The sequence below is a fragment of the Quercus lobata genome, chromosome 1, assembly GCF_001633185.2.
Source record: "Quercus lobata isolate SW786 chromosome 1, ValleyOak3.0 Primary Assembly, whole genome shotgun sequence".
Classification (NCBI taxonomy): domain Eukaryota; kingdom Viridiplantae; phylum Streptophyta; class Magnoliopsida; order Fagales; family Fagaceae; genus Quercus; species Quercus lobata.
Window position 1 is genome coordinate 47,943,059 of NC_044904.1, and position 15,055 is coordinate 47,958,113.

General features: G+C 37.3%; 1 long non-coding RNA gene across 1 annotated transcript; it reads left to right on the forward strand.

Moving 5' to 3' along the window:
* The first annotated feature begins 3,271 nt into the window (after positions 1-3,271).
* Positions 3,272-7,556, forward strand: LOC115991312. The gene is made up of 3 exons (XR_004092184.1): positions 3,272-3,580; positions 6,399-6,505; positions 7,208-7,556. It is a non-coding gene; the product is annotated as an uncharacterized LOC115991312 (long non-coding RNA).
* Positions 7,557-15,055: the final 7,499 nt, after the last annotated feature.

A 15,055-nucleotide genomic window follows, 5' to 3' on the forward strand; every position in this document is an offset into this window, starting at 1 on the left:
ATCGGATCGGTCACGTCGCTCACAGCTCGCTCGTCGTCCTTAGTGTGGACGAGGTAGACGACAAGCTTCTATTGGCGGCCTTCCATAATGGGATTAATTCTGATCTATTTATCCACAAGCTATATGAGAAGGAGCCTCAAACCATGGCTGAGCTCGTCCATTTGGCTCAGAACTTTATGAATGCAAAAGATGCGATCATAGCTAAGAAGAGGAAAAGAGCTGAAAGGATGGAAGCGCACCCAACACGCCACTCAGAACAAGGCCCTCGTCCAAAGAAGGGATGGACAGAAGATAAGAAGGGACGAGATAACAGGAAGACGGGTCCTTTGGGAAGAAGCTAGAACTACACGCCCCTGAACGTTTCACTTGATCAAGTGCTCATGCAAATCAAAGATGACCCTTCTCTAAAATGGCCAGAGAAGATGAAAGGAGATCCCAATAAGCGCAATAAGAGTAAATATTGTCGCTTCCATAGGGACCATGGGCATGACACAGATGAATGTTATGAACTGAAGCAGCAAATTGAGAATTTTATTAGACAAGGAAAGCTGAGGCACTTTGTTGGAAGGGATCATAAAGATGAGAAGTTGAAAGGAAAAATGGAGGAATTGTCCCGGCCCCCACTAGGAGAGATAAGGATTATCATTGGAGGAAACTCAACGGGGCAATCTTCCAAGTCGAAGAAGATGTATCTTAAAGTGGTGCAAAATGTCCAACTCTCTGGACGATTACCAAGGATGAGATCAATGGACGAGCCGGCCATTTCCTTCACCGACGAAGATGCTGAGAGGATCCATCACCCGCATGACGATGCAATTGTCATTACTCTACTTATTGCAGATTATACAACCAGGAGAGTGTTAGTTGACAATGGAAGCTCAGTAGATATATTGTACTAGTGTTAGTTGACAATGGAAGCTCAGTAGATATATTGTACTACCCTGCCTTCCAACAGATGAGACTTGGGTGGGATCAACTCGTCCAGTATGCTCACCATTGATAGGGTTCGGAGGAATGAAGGTGCAGCCCGTAGGCACCATTACATTACCAGTAGTGGTAGGGTCATACCCGCAGTAGATAACTAGGGAAGTCAATTTCCTCGTGGTGGATTGTTCGTCCTCATACAATGCCATTATTGGAAGACCAACTCTGAATAGTTGGAAGGCGATAACATCTACCTACCATCTATCAGTCAAATTCCCTACGAAGTACAGGATAGAGCAAGTAGACATGGCCGAAACGATGGGTCGGGTCAATCGGGTTTGCGGGTTAAACGGGTCACGGGTCAAAACGGGTCATTTTTAAAACGGGTCAATCGGGTTGCGGGTCAAACGGGTCGCGGGTTGAGTTGGGTCGTGAGTCGGGTCGAGTTGACCCGTATTTTTCAAACAATTTTTTTTTTTGGAAATAGATGCAATCTGTCAATTGTTTATGAGTTCCTTAATTGTAATTAGATTCTCACTAGTGATATTGTTACCAATTACCACTAAACACTTGAATTGATACCCAAATTTGGTGCAACTCCTGTTCCAACTTTCTAGAAACTAATCTTGGTATAATCTTCAATCTATTTAAAGTAGGAAGAGAAAATAAAGGTGGCAAGTAAAAAATAACAAACTATAATGGAGTACATAACATATTAAGTAAAAAAGAATAAGTAAATATTTTATAAAAATTACACCTCAATCTAAATCTACTCAACATTGGTAAACGTGGCAACACATGCGGGTCGGGTTCGGGTTCGGGTTCGTGTTCGGGTCGGGTCAATCGGGTCGCGGGTCAATCGGGTCACGGGTCAAAACGGGTCATTTTTAAACGGGTCAATCGGGTTACGGGTCAAACGGGGTTGCAGGTCAAACGGGTCGGGTCAAAACGGGTCTGACCCATTTTGCCATGTCTACTAAAGAGTGAAGACAGAGCAAGCAACGCCTCACTGCCTCAGTCCCTCAGAGCAACGCCTCAGGCTCAAGCCAACTGCCAACAGCCGGAGTCACGGAGATCGGATCGGTCACGTCGCTCACAGCTCGCTCGTCGTCGGAGATCGGTCCAATCCAGATCGTCATCGTCGCTCGTCACTCGCCACCGCCCTCATCGGAGATCGCTCGTCGCCTCGTGACCTCGTCACTGCCTCAGCGGCCTCAGCCTGCAGGCCTCCATGCTCAGCTGCTCCGATGCTCGGCTGCTTCGGTGTAGGTGCTCCCTCCCTCTCTGACTCTCTCTGACTCTCTCATTCTCTTTCTCTATCTGAATGACCTTTTCTGAAATGAAAATTAGGACTCTCTCTCTCTTTTTATTCTTTAATACTAATTTTAATACTTTGTCCTTATCTGATTCTGTGATTGGGCCACTGAATTACTAAGCTTTAACTTTATTTTTATTAATATTTGACTGATTTTTTGACTTTTTAAATTTGTCTTTACCTTAATATCTTATCTGTTAGTGTTGGTTAGTGCTGGTGTGTGTTTGTGTTGGTGAGATATTAAATTATTAATTGTCTTTTTAGTGTAATGTGTATTTTGATTATGAAGTTTTCTTATTGGCAGCTGATTCTTGTGATTGGGGAAATTTAATTAATTGAGGAAAATAAATAGTTAATAATTTAATTAACCAATATATTATAAAAACAAATAAATTAAATTATGTTAGACTAAGCAACAATTACTAATTTAATAATTAATGAAATAACAATACAACAAATTATAGTTTATAAAAGACAAACAAATTAATGAAATAACTAAACAACAATAATTAATAATTTTATTAATATGTCAAATGAACTTATAGTTTATTGTATAGGTACCTTTGTTCATTTCATTTCATTTTTTTTCCTTTTTGAGGTTTTTTGGTGTGCAAAATGCAAATTTGTTTTGGTTTTAAGAACTTTTTTTTTTTTTAAGCACAAACTTCATGCCGGCCAAATTTTGAATTTCGGCCGGTATTTACCGAAACGTCTCGAAACACCCGAAATAGACCGAAATGACCCAAAATTTTTTCAAAGTGAAATAGGATCACCCTGGACAAAATTCCTAGAGTCGCCACTGACAACAAAAGAAAAGGCCACTCCAAAATAAGTTAATTTTGATATAAGTGGATTGCCATCTTTGCAAGGGCATCAACGCGAGTTAGGCCTTGTTTGGTTTTTTTTATTAGTTATCAGTCAATTTTCATCAGTCATCACTTACCATTCATCAATAATCACTTAAAAATACATAACTTGTTTGACACCATCCTCCATTTATTATCTAGCAAATTTTTTACACTATTTATGTGCTCACACCTGTCACTTGCTCAGAGCAGACTGTTTTGTTACCCGCGGAAGGCTTTCCTCCCATCTTTTTCTCTTTTCTCATTTTCCCTTCCCCCTTCAGCCCTGTCACTCTCCCAAAGCACAAACCCGAACCCATAAAAATTTCTCAAGCTCCCTCGCCTCGTCAGGATCGTCACCAGTGAACGACCAACCATCTATCCGACGTGTATGGCGGCGCAATCTCCTCCGTCATGACCCAGCGGCGCCGACGAGCATAAAGAAACGTGACCCATTTCATAAACAATCACGGACGATCTCCTCCGACCAAAGATGGTGCTACCTCATCCCTTTCAGTACTCTCTCACCTTGTTTATTTATCTGATTTGTGTGTTTCGAATTTGGGTTTTGAGAAAACTGTTAGGTTTTAGCTTGAACTCTGTTTGCCTTTGTTTTTCCCTGTTGTTTGGTTGGTGAGAAAATAATAAAGGAGAAGTTTTTTTGGTTTTTTTATTTTTTATTTTTTTATATGATATTATTGTGCTTACCCATTGCTGGTTTGCTTCAATGGTTTGAAGTATATTATACTTGCAGAACAAGACCCTTCTTGTGCTCTTGTTTGTGATGGAAGCCTGTCCTGTTTTTTTCATTTAGTTCATTTTAATGACCTCAATGAAAAAAATTCTGACAAAAACATCATTTAAACCACCATAGTATAAAGGATAGCATACAAAATTGAAATCAGCCATACAACAAATGCAAATTGGTTAGAGTCTCCATTTTAGTTTCCTCGTTGCATTCTGGTTTCCTGTTTATACTTCCTCCATTTAGATAGTGGTCCTTTAGTGCAAAAATTATTAGCAGGATTGATAGAACAACATACATCAGACTCCAAAATTTGTTTTTCACAGATTCTTAAATCTTTTTTTTTTTTTAATACAACTCCAAAAGTTTTGGAGTCTTTTGGAGATCAGACTCCAAAATTATTACAACACTTAAAACCAAAACGTTTTATGCCATTTATACGGTTCACATAAGTTCTATTTTATTTATATTTTGGAGTAATTGGAATGGTCCTTGAAGTTTTACCCTTTTTTAATACAATACTAAAATTCAGAGAAAAAAATATTGGTCTTTTACAGATGCATATCCCAACTCTTTTCATAAACAGGATATCTTTATTTAAAAACAAAATAATGTTTTTAAATATTTTATTCTAAAGAAGGAATTGGCCAGCAAAAACTGCAAGGAACTTATTATCATACATTTACCAATCAGTCATCTTGTCAAGACTACATACCTTGGAATTCTATATGGGTGGCTGACACAGCTAATTTCTTTAAGAGCTTAGTTTTACTTGGTGTTGGAAAGTTTGTTTTCTATGTAATTTGTGGAAAGATTAAGACAACATTGTGTTTTGTTTTCTTTCCTATTGTTGCAGACTTAAAAGTAATGTTTTGATATGCCAGGATAAATTTTATTAAACAGAAAAGAACCCTTTCAGTTGTTATGGCTATTATTGATCAACCAATTTTTGTGGACTTTTTAGCAAATGGTATATTAACACACTTGTAATGATTATAGGATTTGGCATCAAGTTAACAATTGAAATTGGTTTTACCTATAAATTTGGTACTTAGTTTTCTACACACCTTGTTGGATATCGTGCTTTGATTCTGTGGCAACAAAAGAGTATTTCCTATAGACTTTACATTTTCTGTGTTGGCTCAATTGATTTCTTCCCCCCCCCCCCCCCCCCAATCTTTATAGTTTTTTTTGCTAATTTATTTGTCTATCTCTTAAGCTGGCAAGCATATGTAGAACTATATGAATAGAATGATAAACTATTGGAATTAGGCCTTAGTGACAACATGAAAAATTTGGTGAGCTTAGTTTCCTAGGCTTTAGTCCGAAGAAACAAGGGGGGGAATCTTTTACAATGTGTACACAATGCATAAAGCCAAATCATATACTTTAATATCTAAAATAGCACGGTTTTGATATTTGCTCACATATTTAATTGCTTGATGATTTTTATATTTATTTTGACACTTGAAAATGTTGGGATTTGCTTTTTTGGTGGAGATGTAAGATTACCAAGGGAAACAAGAGTTTGTTGAATAGATCCATTGAAATGGATAACCCTTTATGTCCTTTTAGTGGAAAGGATCCTTATTAATCATATGTTATTATTAATGTGATTTTGCAAGACTAATCACATTAATTCAAGACTTTCTGCTCCACAGCACATGCCTTACTTCTTTATTTTGCCTCAACTAACTCAGCCTTACATTCATTAACCCAAAAATTTCCTCAACTATCTTTCCTTGTTAGTCATAGTCATCTTTCCTTGTGAAGCATTTATTGGCAGACTGGGTGCAATTTTACACTGCAGGTCTATAGCTCACCTGAGATGGTTTTGACTGGAGCAGTGGGTCAGTGACAAACTTGTGTGACTCAATGGGTTTAGCTTTTGGAACATGCTTGGACAAACATGAGATTAAAAGAAAAAATATATATAATTAAAAGTGGGGTGGGTTTGGCTAAAATAGAAGACTGCAACATAATATGGGCTTTAATTCTATTTCTTTTTGTAATGGTGGTAAAAAGTGCTTTAGTTCTTGTCAACTTATAGAGTGCTATTGTTTTATGTATAGGATTAATTTTTGTATTCTGTGGTATGACCATCCAGTGGTATTTGAATATGACCATCCAGTGGTATTTATGACATCGTATGGTATGACATTAATTATTGATATAGGTTAGCAGCCAATGTAATATCTGTTCTAAAGAGTCTCTATTTCAAATATTGCATTGTTTTTTATCCTACCAGTTCTATGGACTAGAAAGAAAGTCATCCATTTTGATGGAAACAAAATGGATTTTATTTCATACATGGAACCATATGGCTCACTGATTATAGGATTAAACTAAATGAAGATGCTTGTTATGAATGTACATTACTGATCACACTGCGCTTGGTATTAGAAATTTTCCTTTGTTAGTTTAACTGGAGTAGCCTGCATGTGTTCTTTTTTGAGATAATTGACCGATTAATGTTGTAAGTAACAGTAATCGTAGTGTTCAATTGCATTGTCTAAAGTGGATGTGAAATGGCATGTTGCATTTACTCTTTCCTTCCTTATCTTATCAGCATCACAGTCTGTAAAGAAAATCATTGAAATCAATCCTTACATGCTTGGCACTATGGTTGGAGGAGTTGCTGACTGTCAGTTTTGGCACAGAAATCTGGGCATTAAGGTAATTTAATAAAATGTTTATGCTGTTTTCCCCAGATTTAGAATGAATTTTTTTCAGGCATGTTGGCTCCAATTAATTTTGAGTCTGTGAGTGTATAACAATTATGATATGTTAGTATCGTTAGCTTTATGCTGTATACTTTGTGGTGTTAATGTTATCAGGAAAAGTCCAATGTGTTAAGCGAACCTTTTTAGTATAGTGAAGGTGATGTTTCAATGCTTTGCATGTACATTACGCAGCTAGAAATTGGTGTAGTGGTGGTGGTTTCTACATACTGGGTTATCTTGACTAAAAAAAAAATTACTTATTTTCATTATGACACTTATTCCTTAGTTCTTTTTGAAGATGGATAATTGAAGGGGTAGAAATAATAATAATCCCTCCCAAAATGGAAAAAGAGTGTGATTTGTTAAATAGTCACTTCTAATTTGACTGTTTATGCAAAGCCAGTTAGGCATTTTACTTAATCTTTTAGGTGGTGGCTAACCCAATGCCCAATGAAGAAACCATATGCTAAATATAGAAAATAGTTTGAACTCCTGGCATGCTCTGTTGTGAATATGTCATCACAGGCAGTGCCCACTTTTTTAGTATATGGAACCTTTGTTTTTGATAAGTAGTATATGGAACCTTTACAACCCAATATTATGTGTTTTCCTTCTTTTGTCACTGCCTAATTGACACTTTCTTGGCATTATTTAGTGCCGATTGCACGGATTGGCAAACATGCGCAGAATTTCAGTCACAAGGGCATCAAAGCTGTTGGCAAACATTCTGTACTCTTACTGTTGAATGGGTCTGTCTATTGGGACCATGATTGCTGGATGGGATGAGATTGTAAAGACACATGACTGTATCATGTCATGTTATTATGTACTCTTTTAAGCAGACTCTTGTAATTTGTATTTTCTATGGGTTGTAGATAGTATTACTTTCCTTTAAATATCAGATATAAGAGCAAACAATTAATGCATATATTACTTAGGAAAAAAATATATAAAATAAAGGACTGGGAAAATCCTTTCCTTTTGGACATGAATTTTGCTTTAAATCACCCATACTTGCTCCTCCAAACTCCTTCTCCCTGCTTTCTGTCCAGGTTTATGGATGTATGAGTGGACTGAATTGAGGGCTAAGCATTGAAATTTGAAAGAGTTCCTAGAATTTTGTAATTGCAGGCAAGAATTTAGGTGCTTTGTTTTTAAATATTCTGCACTCCATCAAGTTATATAGCAATTCTCATGTACAGGATGCATGAGAATTGTGGTGTAAGTTTGTCAGGCCAGCCTCCATACTATTTAGGAACTTGGCTGAACAGGCCAGCCTCACTCATTTTGTGTATGCACAATTTGTACTTGTATGACTTCCATAAGCACAGGAGCATGCTGCCTTATCCTACTTTTCCATAGTCCATAAGCATAGGAGCATGCTGCCTTTTTTTCATTACCACTACTATCCAGTTATGCCAAGTACGGTGGAACAGGAAATGGTTGAAGTAGCTGGGGCATAGGGCTTATGCTGAAATTGGACGCTCTGCTATAGATGTTCTCTCCTTTAAGAGATGGATTCCAAGACATGCTTACAAGGCCTAAAATCCTTTAAGCACATGCATTTCCAGTTGGTCTTTGAAACTATTTATAGATAGACTTGTCTGTAAGGTTATCACTTACCAGACCCCTATGATTCATGGCTGTGTAGTTTTGTTGGGCGGCCACTTTTGTCACTGATTGTTCAAAAGTTTTAATTAAATTCTATTTGGTTTTACCATATTTTAATCTCTGTGTGTGTGTGCGCTTTCATGGCAATACCTAAGAAAAATCTTGCTTTAGCTACTCTTGTGGGCACTGGAAGACCTCATTTGGTTCGGGAGGTTCTAGGAACAAGAGAACATATCTGCACGTTGTCATGTCATTCCAAAATAATGCACTAACATTACAAGTTGAACTAAGTTATACATCCACTTACGTAAATAATATTTCCGTCACATATTATAGTGCCAAAACAATTACAGTGCAAAGCCATAGTATCTACATTGCACATTAGTAAATGGTCAATTGCCATTTTCAACATATAATCATCTCACATTGCCACGGGCAACATAATCATCCCACATTGTGTCAGTGATATTGTCCCTAAATTGGCCCATCACTCTCTTCGATGCACTTGACATTTCTAGTACATGTCTTTGGGTCGCTGAGCTTGTTGATGCTCTAGCATCGCCACTGCTTTTGCCATCGTCACTACCTTCGCTATTGGTCGCACTACCTTCGCGATCACTCTCCCCTATTGTTTTGAACAATTCATCACTCCGATTGTTCATGCATTTGAAATTGTGTAGAGCACAGCACACAACAATGACGTAACGTTGCCTAATTGGCTTGAAGTTTGGCATTAAATTCAGAATGGGGAAATGAGCCTTTATCACTTCAAAAGACCGCTCAATAACCATCTGCAAGGATAAGTGCCTGTAGTTGTACAACTCTTTCTTTAATGTTATCCGTCTACCGGCCGAGCGGAATTCCTGCGCATGGTACTTAGTTGACTTGTGAGGGGGGAGAAAAGTAGTGCCAATTGGTAGACCCAAATCTACCAAGTAGTGCGACCCTACACACACACAACCAGCCAACACATAATTATTTCATTCATAAACATACTACTTAGACGTGGAGGATAAAATAATTTTAGTTAAAGTCACAGAAATGTATAGTACCTGTTGGTGGCCATGGGAATCCATGCTTCCTTTCACTAGTCGCTTCCTCGAAAACCCTTGTGTCATTCGCACTGCCTTCCCACCCAGCATGGACAAATGTGAATTGCATGTCCATGTTACACACACACAACACATTAGTTGTTATAAGGCTCTTGCGGTCCCTGTGTGCTTGAGTCTCATTTGCAGGAGGTTGAGCACTCACGTGCGTTCCATCCATTGCTCCTACATATCTCTACACATGAAAGTTTTCATTAATCTTAGCAAGCACATATCAAATATCATATTATTTTACTGTTATACGAAGTTAGTTAAGTAATGGAATGTTTTGTACCTTAAACCATGGTCAGTACTTGTTCACTTGAAAATGTTCGGGGATGCCTGTGACATTCTGATCAGGTTTAATTAAATGCTTCGCATAGTGGTGGACAGCTAGCAATGCCTTACGAAAATGCCGACACATGGTTTCTGTTGAGTGTTGAAACCTGTCTGCAACACATCTAAAGTGGGTGTTGTGTCCAAGTATGAACAATAACATGGCCATGGCCTGAGTGGCATTCACCGAACCCTGTCTGTCCCTCAAGTAACCATGTTGAGCCAAATCGTCCACTAAATGTAACAGCAACTCAGATGTCATGCGAAACATCTCAAAACCCTTAGCTGGATTACCTTCAGTGACCTCGTCCATATACGCCCTGCTGGTCAACGCACTTGTTCGCATTGGTTGTTTATCATAATGCCGCTGCATGTACGCATACATCTCCCCGACTATAGGATTCACTAAATTAAACTTTGCTTCTTCTTCACATTTGAACTCCGAATCGGTCCAATCATCATCATTATCTTCATCTACATTGCTGGAACCAACGTCGTTGAAGTATGCATTATCGAAGTCATACTCTTGGAACGCTCGTGACCAGTCATTTCAGGATGCCATAAGTGACCTACACATTAGCACAAACACACTATTCAGGTAGGTTATGTAAAGAGAGATATTTCTAGTAAATATGTTATTCTTAACAGTCTACACCTTAACCTGTAGTCCAACAAAGTGATGAGACCATCAACATAAGAAATAGAAACCTATCAAATAGTCCTACTAATAACATCAACCATAGATTATAAGAAGACAACAAAAAATAATTAAAATAAAAAATAGCATAATATCAACGTACAATATAAACACCTAATTCAATAGTCACAATTATAAACATATAAAAATCAACAAACCCAAAATCCAAATCCATAGCATAATAGAATACAAACCATACAAACATCCCAAGTTCGTAAATAACATAAACCTTCGTATTATCCGTACGAAACAAAAACAAGTAAATAGAACAACTTGAATCCATAGTATGTAAAAACCAAATAGTTTAGACTTAATGCAACACTGTTCTCCCCACTAACCAAATACAACTACAACTAAGTTCTAAATAATAAGCATGTAAATATGTCAATCCTCCTCCGGGTTTAGAATGTCCTCAATCCAAGTCTTCCTCCTATGCTCCGGCATACTCATAAACACTACCCTATTATCCTTTTGCTGCAAAACCTTTGACATCTTGACATAGGCCTTGTTACTCAGATTCTCATATGAATTTAGCAATTGAATTGCCTTGCCAAGTGAACAAGGATCACCCCCTACGCCGGATTGGGCGAATTGCTCGGATGAACAGCTGGAATTGCCGAGTTTACCATTGAACCTATCCTTCGTCATTGCGGTGTAGTCCTTTAGGGCCACAGTCATTTCACTTACCCTATCTGACTTCTTTAAGACCTTCTTACCCTTGCCACTTGCATCTTCCACGGGACGTTTTTCCGCCCGTTGGGTTACCTCCTTAACCTCAGCTTCCTCCATAGTTTACGAGAAACTGTTAAAGTTAGGAGTGTAACAGTCATCGTCCACATTGATGGGTGCACTTGCATTGGCATTGGCATTGGCAAACTCTTCCTCTAAGGCACGCTTCTCGTCACTATTCAGGGGAGGAGTGTTTAAGGAGATCTGCAGGTTCCCAGTCGCAGTACTAGGGGCGAACACCTGCTGCAGTGATGGGTAGTCTGGGCATCCCTGTTTCCTTAAGTTAGCTACACCACGATTGCCCTGCAATGTCCTTGGAAACATTAGCACACTAAATGCACCAGTTCATATATTACCAATTTGGAGGAAACTTGCATAAATAAATAAGGGCAATAATTGATATACCTAAAAAAAAAAAACGCACCAGTTCATATATTACCAACTTGGAGGCAAATTGCATAAATAAATAATTGCAATAAGTTATATAAATAATAAACAACAGTAAACATACCGCAATCACATTCTGTCACACCTTGTCATCACAAGTCACTGTTTGGGTCTACTCGTCCCACCCCAACCCTGTGTGTCTTAGCAACTGGCTCCACTTTAATTGTTTGAGTCGGAGCCTATTGTGCTTCTGTTGAACTTGCTTAGAGAGAAAGTCTTTCCCTGTCTTTTGGTTAAGTTCAGCTATAATTGATGCTCACGTAGGACCCTTGAACACACCGTTTGGCATCTTACCCTTAAATTGTTCCTCCAACATGATCTCAATAAAAATATGTTCTACATGGGGAGGCCACTTCTTCTCATCCGTCTCTTATGATTCATGTGCCATCTATTTGAAATATCTCATGAGGTAAGCTCATGACAGATAATAATTTTAAGAATTGATTAATAGGACTATAGGATTCAGGTGCCATGTAGGTTTAAGGGGTCCAAAAAATGAAAAATATTCCACAGTTAAATCAACACGGATAAGAAAAAGCATGCATGGAATGTAAGAAACAATGGTAATATATAAGAAATAGTGGTAATATATAAATCCTTCATCGAGGTTTACCACATATACAATGTGACCAGATATACAAAAGATGGAAGATTGAAGCAATGAGTTAGTAAACTGAATAAGTGGTCACAAATACAACTAGGTTAGTGCATGGTTAAGTACATGGTAATCCATAAGAAAGTACGTTACTGAACATAATGGGAACAAAATATGTCAGTAGTATATTAAAAGGGACATGGACTAAATTGCTTCGACTATGCATCCGCCTCTTACTGAGGCGGGTCATCAAACAATCAGTCTGGAGAGGCCACGGGGGAAATGTTGGGCCGAAAAGATATGGTACGCACTCCCATTGCTTTGCGATAATTTTGTTGAATACACTTCCACCTCCTAGTTACCCGCCTCACAGTAAAGGCCTTCCCCAAGCAGGCATTAAGATTGTCTGTGATCTCCTCCCACACTTGCGCATTGGCATGATAAGGACGCAAATTCCCACAACAATAGTGTCCAAGTATAGAGTCACACAATAGATCCTCACAATTGGCATCCCATGTTATCAACTCCACAACCATCTTAAAGAACAACACACACATCTCATACGCAATCATATCACAAGTACAATAAAGATATGCTAGTATTTTTAGAGGAACAAATATTGAGCATAGGATCCATATTAATATGTATATATTACTGCAATGACATGTATTGAATCATTCTTATGAAATTCATAAACAATATTAAAGATATAAGCAAATCAAGAAGACAAAAATATTCAGCAAAACATTACACTTTTATAGAGTAGGCTTTTTTTTTTTTTTGGTTTGATAAGTACTTTTATAGAGTAGTTTCTAAGTCCCATACAAACTCAACTAGCAAAGACTTCTAACATTTTGTAGTTAGATACAAAAGCTATGCAATTAACATTCTTAAATATTGATTGCTGATTGGATGAACATTGTCATGCCAAGAACACAATGACAATAAAATCAAGCATGATTCACAAAGCCTATTTTTCAAGACATATTCCAACCAGTTACCAAATAAAAAAGGACAAATTCCATTGCAGGTCACAGCAGGACAATAGACTACAAACCATACAACACTGAAATGGAAACAATCTTGGTCTGAGATTGGTAGATTACCTAATTTAGGCCGTACTGTCTAATTATTAAAAGAGAAATCAGAGAGTTCCATTCACATGTAGCACAAAACCAAAAGCAAGTTGAAGCAATTCCCAAGGGCAGACACTTTAAAGGAAGAATCTGGCGAGGAGATTTACTTGTCTAACCTACATAGATAACTACTAATGAAGTGGGGAACCATAGAAATACCTACATAATGATGAAACCATGCTCAAACACTTAACTACAACCCAAAATGTAGGTGGAGTCAATCATAGTATCCAATTATCCAGTTAAGGTGAAATAGTGAAAACAATATTGAAGAGTCATTGAATGTCAATTAGCCACTAACACTTTATATTGCTATTGTTGCTACTGATGCACCCAATATTAATACTTTTATTTTTATTTTTTTTATTTTTTTTAACTTTGATGTGAATACTTGTATTGTTATTGCTTGTACTGATGTAATAAATAAATTCTCATGCATTGGAAATATGCATATCGCTTTCACAGACATTCTGTGAGACATGTAAGATGCATATAACTGATGCAATAGATAATTATTGTAACTCCTAACGATAGTTGTAAATTGTAATTGAGTTTCCAAACTTTCCATTATCTATCCTCTATAACACAAAGGACATTAGTTAGCCTTCTTTTTGGGAAGAAAGAAAACAATTAGTACAGACAACCTGTGACTTGAGGCAACAAAGAGTAGATACTAACTAAACTACAAGAAACAAAAATACAATGATTCTCACAATGATAATGTATTTATAATGCTACTTGGAATAGCTTAAGACTCACAATGGTGGAAATATGATATATAAAACTTCCATTAAAATGATACATAGATGCAACTTGATGAGGCTTGAGAGCACACAAACAAAATCTGAATTAACAAAAAAGAGTGTGCCAGCAAAAAAATAAAACGATACTTAAAATATGCCAAACTAATGAAAGCTCTTAAAGATTGTGCCAGACAATATGACAAATTGTAAACTTTATATGCAAAAAAAGGAGAGAGCTTTTCATACCAACTAAACACTACAAAAGATTTTACTCAATTGAGATATATCAGTATTGAACTAAATGGAGTAGAGGCAGGTTTCAATTATTCCAAAAAAGTCAGCATTTATCACACATTTCTTACATTGTGAAGACCTTAGTTTCATAAATTATTTAAAAAAAAAAAAAAAAAAAACCCATAACCATAGGAATCCAGTAGATCAAATCAGATGTTTACCCAAACATGAAGCAAAGAAAAAAAAGAAAAAACAAAAACAGAGAAGCACAGGTTCACCACGGGTTGAAAACCCATAACCACAGGTTTCAATAGATCAAATCAGATGCTTACCTAAACATCAAACAAAGAAAAAAAAAAACAGAGAAGCAAACTTCTCATCACCAATCCTTGATTTGATGTAAAAGATACGAAATACCTTCGGATTTCTGTGGAAAAAGCTGAGAAAAAGCACTGCGTTATCGTGACATGGTAGGGCGGGTTGGCTGAGCTCGGATTGGTGAGGGCAGTGAGAGCTTCTTTTAGCTTGTGGTGGTACAAGAATGGAGATGAGGTTTGATTTAAGATGAGAGAGCTCTGTTTACAGAAGAGAGAGGTTTTGATTTGAGATGAGAGAGCTTGGTTTGATTTGAGATGAGAGAGCTCTGTTTACTAGAAGAGAGAGGTCTGAAATGAAAGAGCTGAAGAGAGTCGTTGAAAAGAGCATCAAAAGGCGCGCCTCATGTTAATTGCTTTGACTGTGGGACCAAGTATGTAGAGTTATTTACGGAAATGCTATTGAAAACAGAGTTATGGAAACTGAAAATAGCTAAAATGTGTTTTCAGTTTCCATAACTCATCACTCAAAAATCAGAGAATTGAGTGATGGAAATAGAGTTATGGAAACAG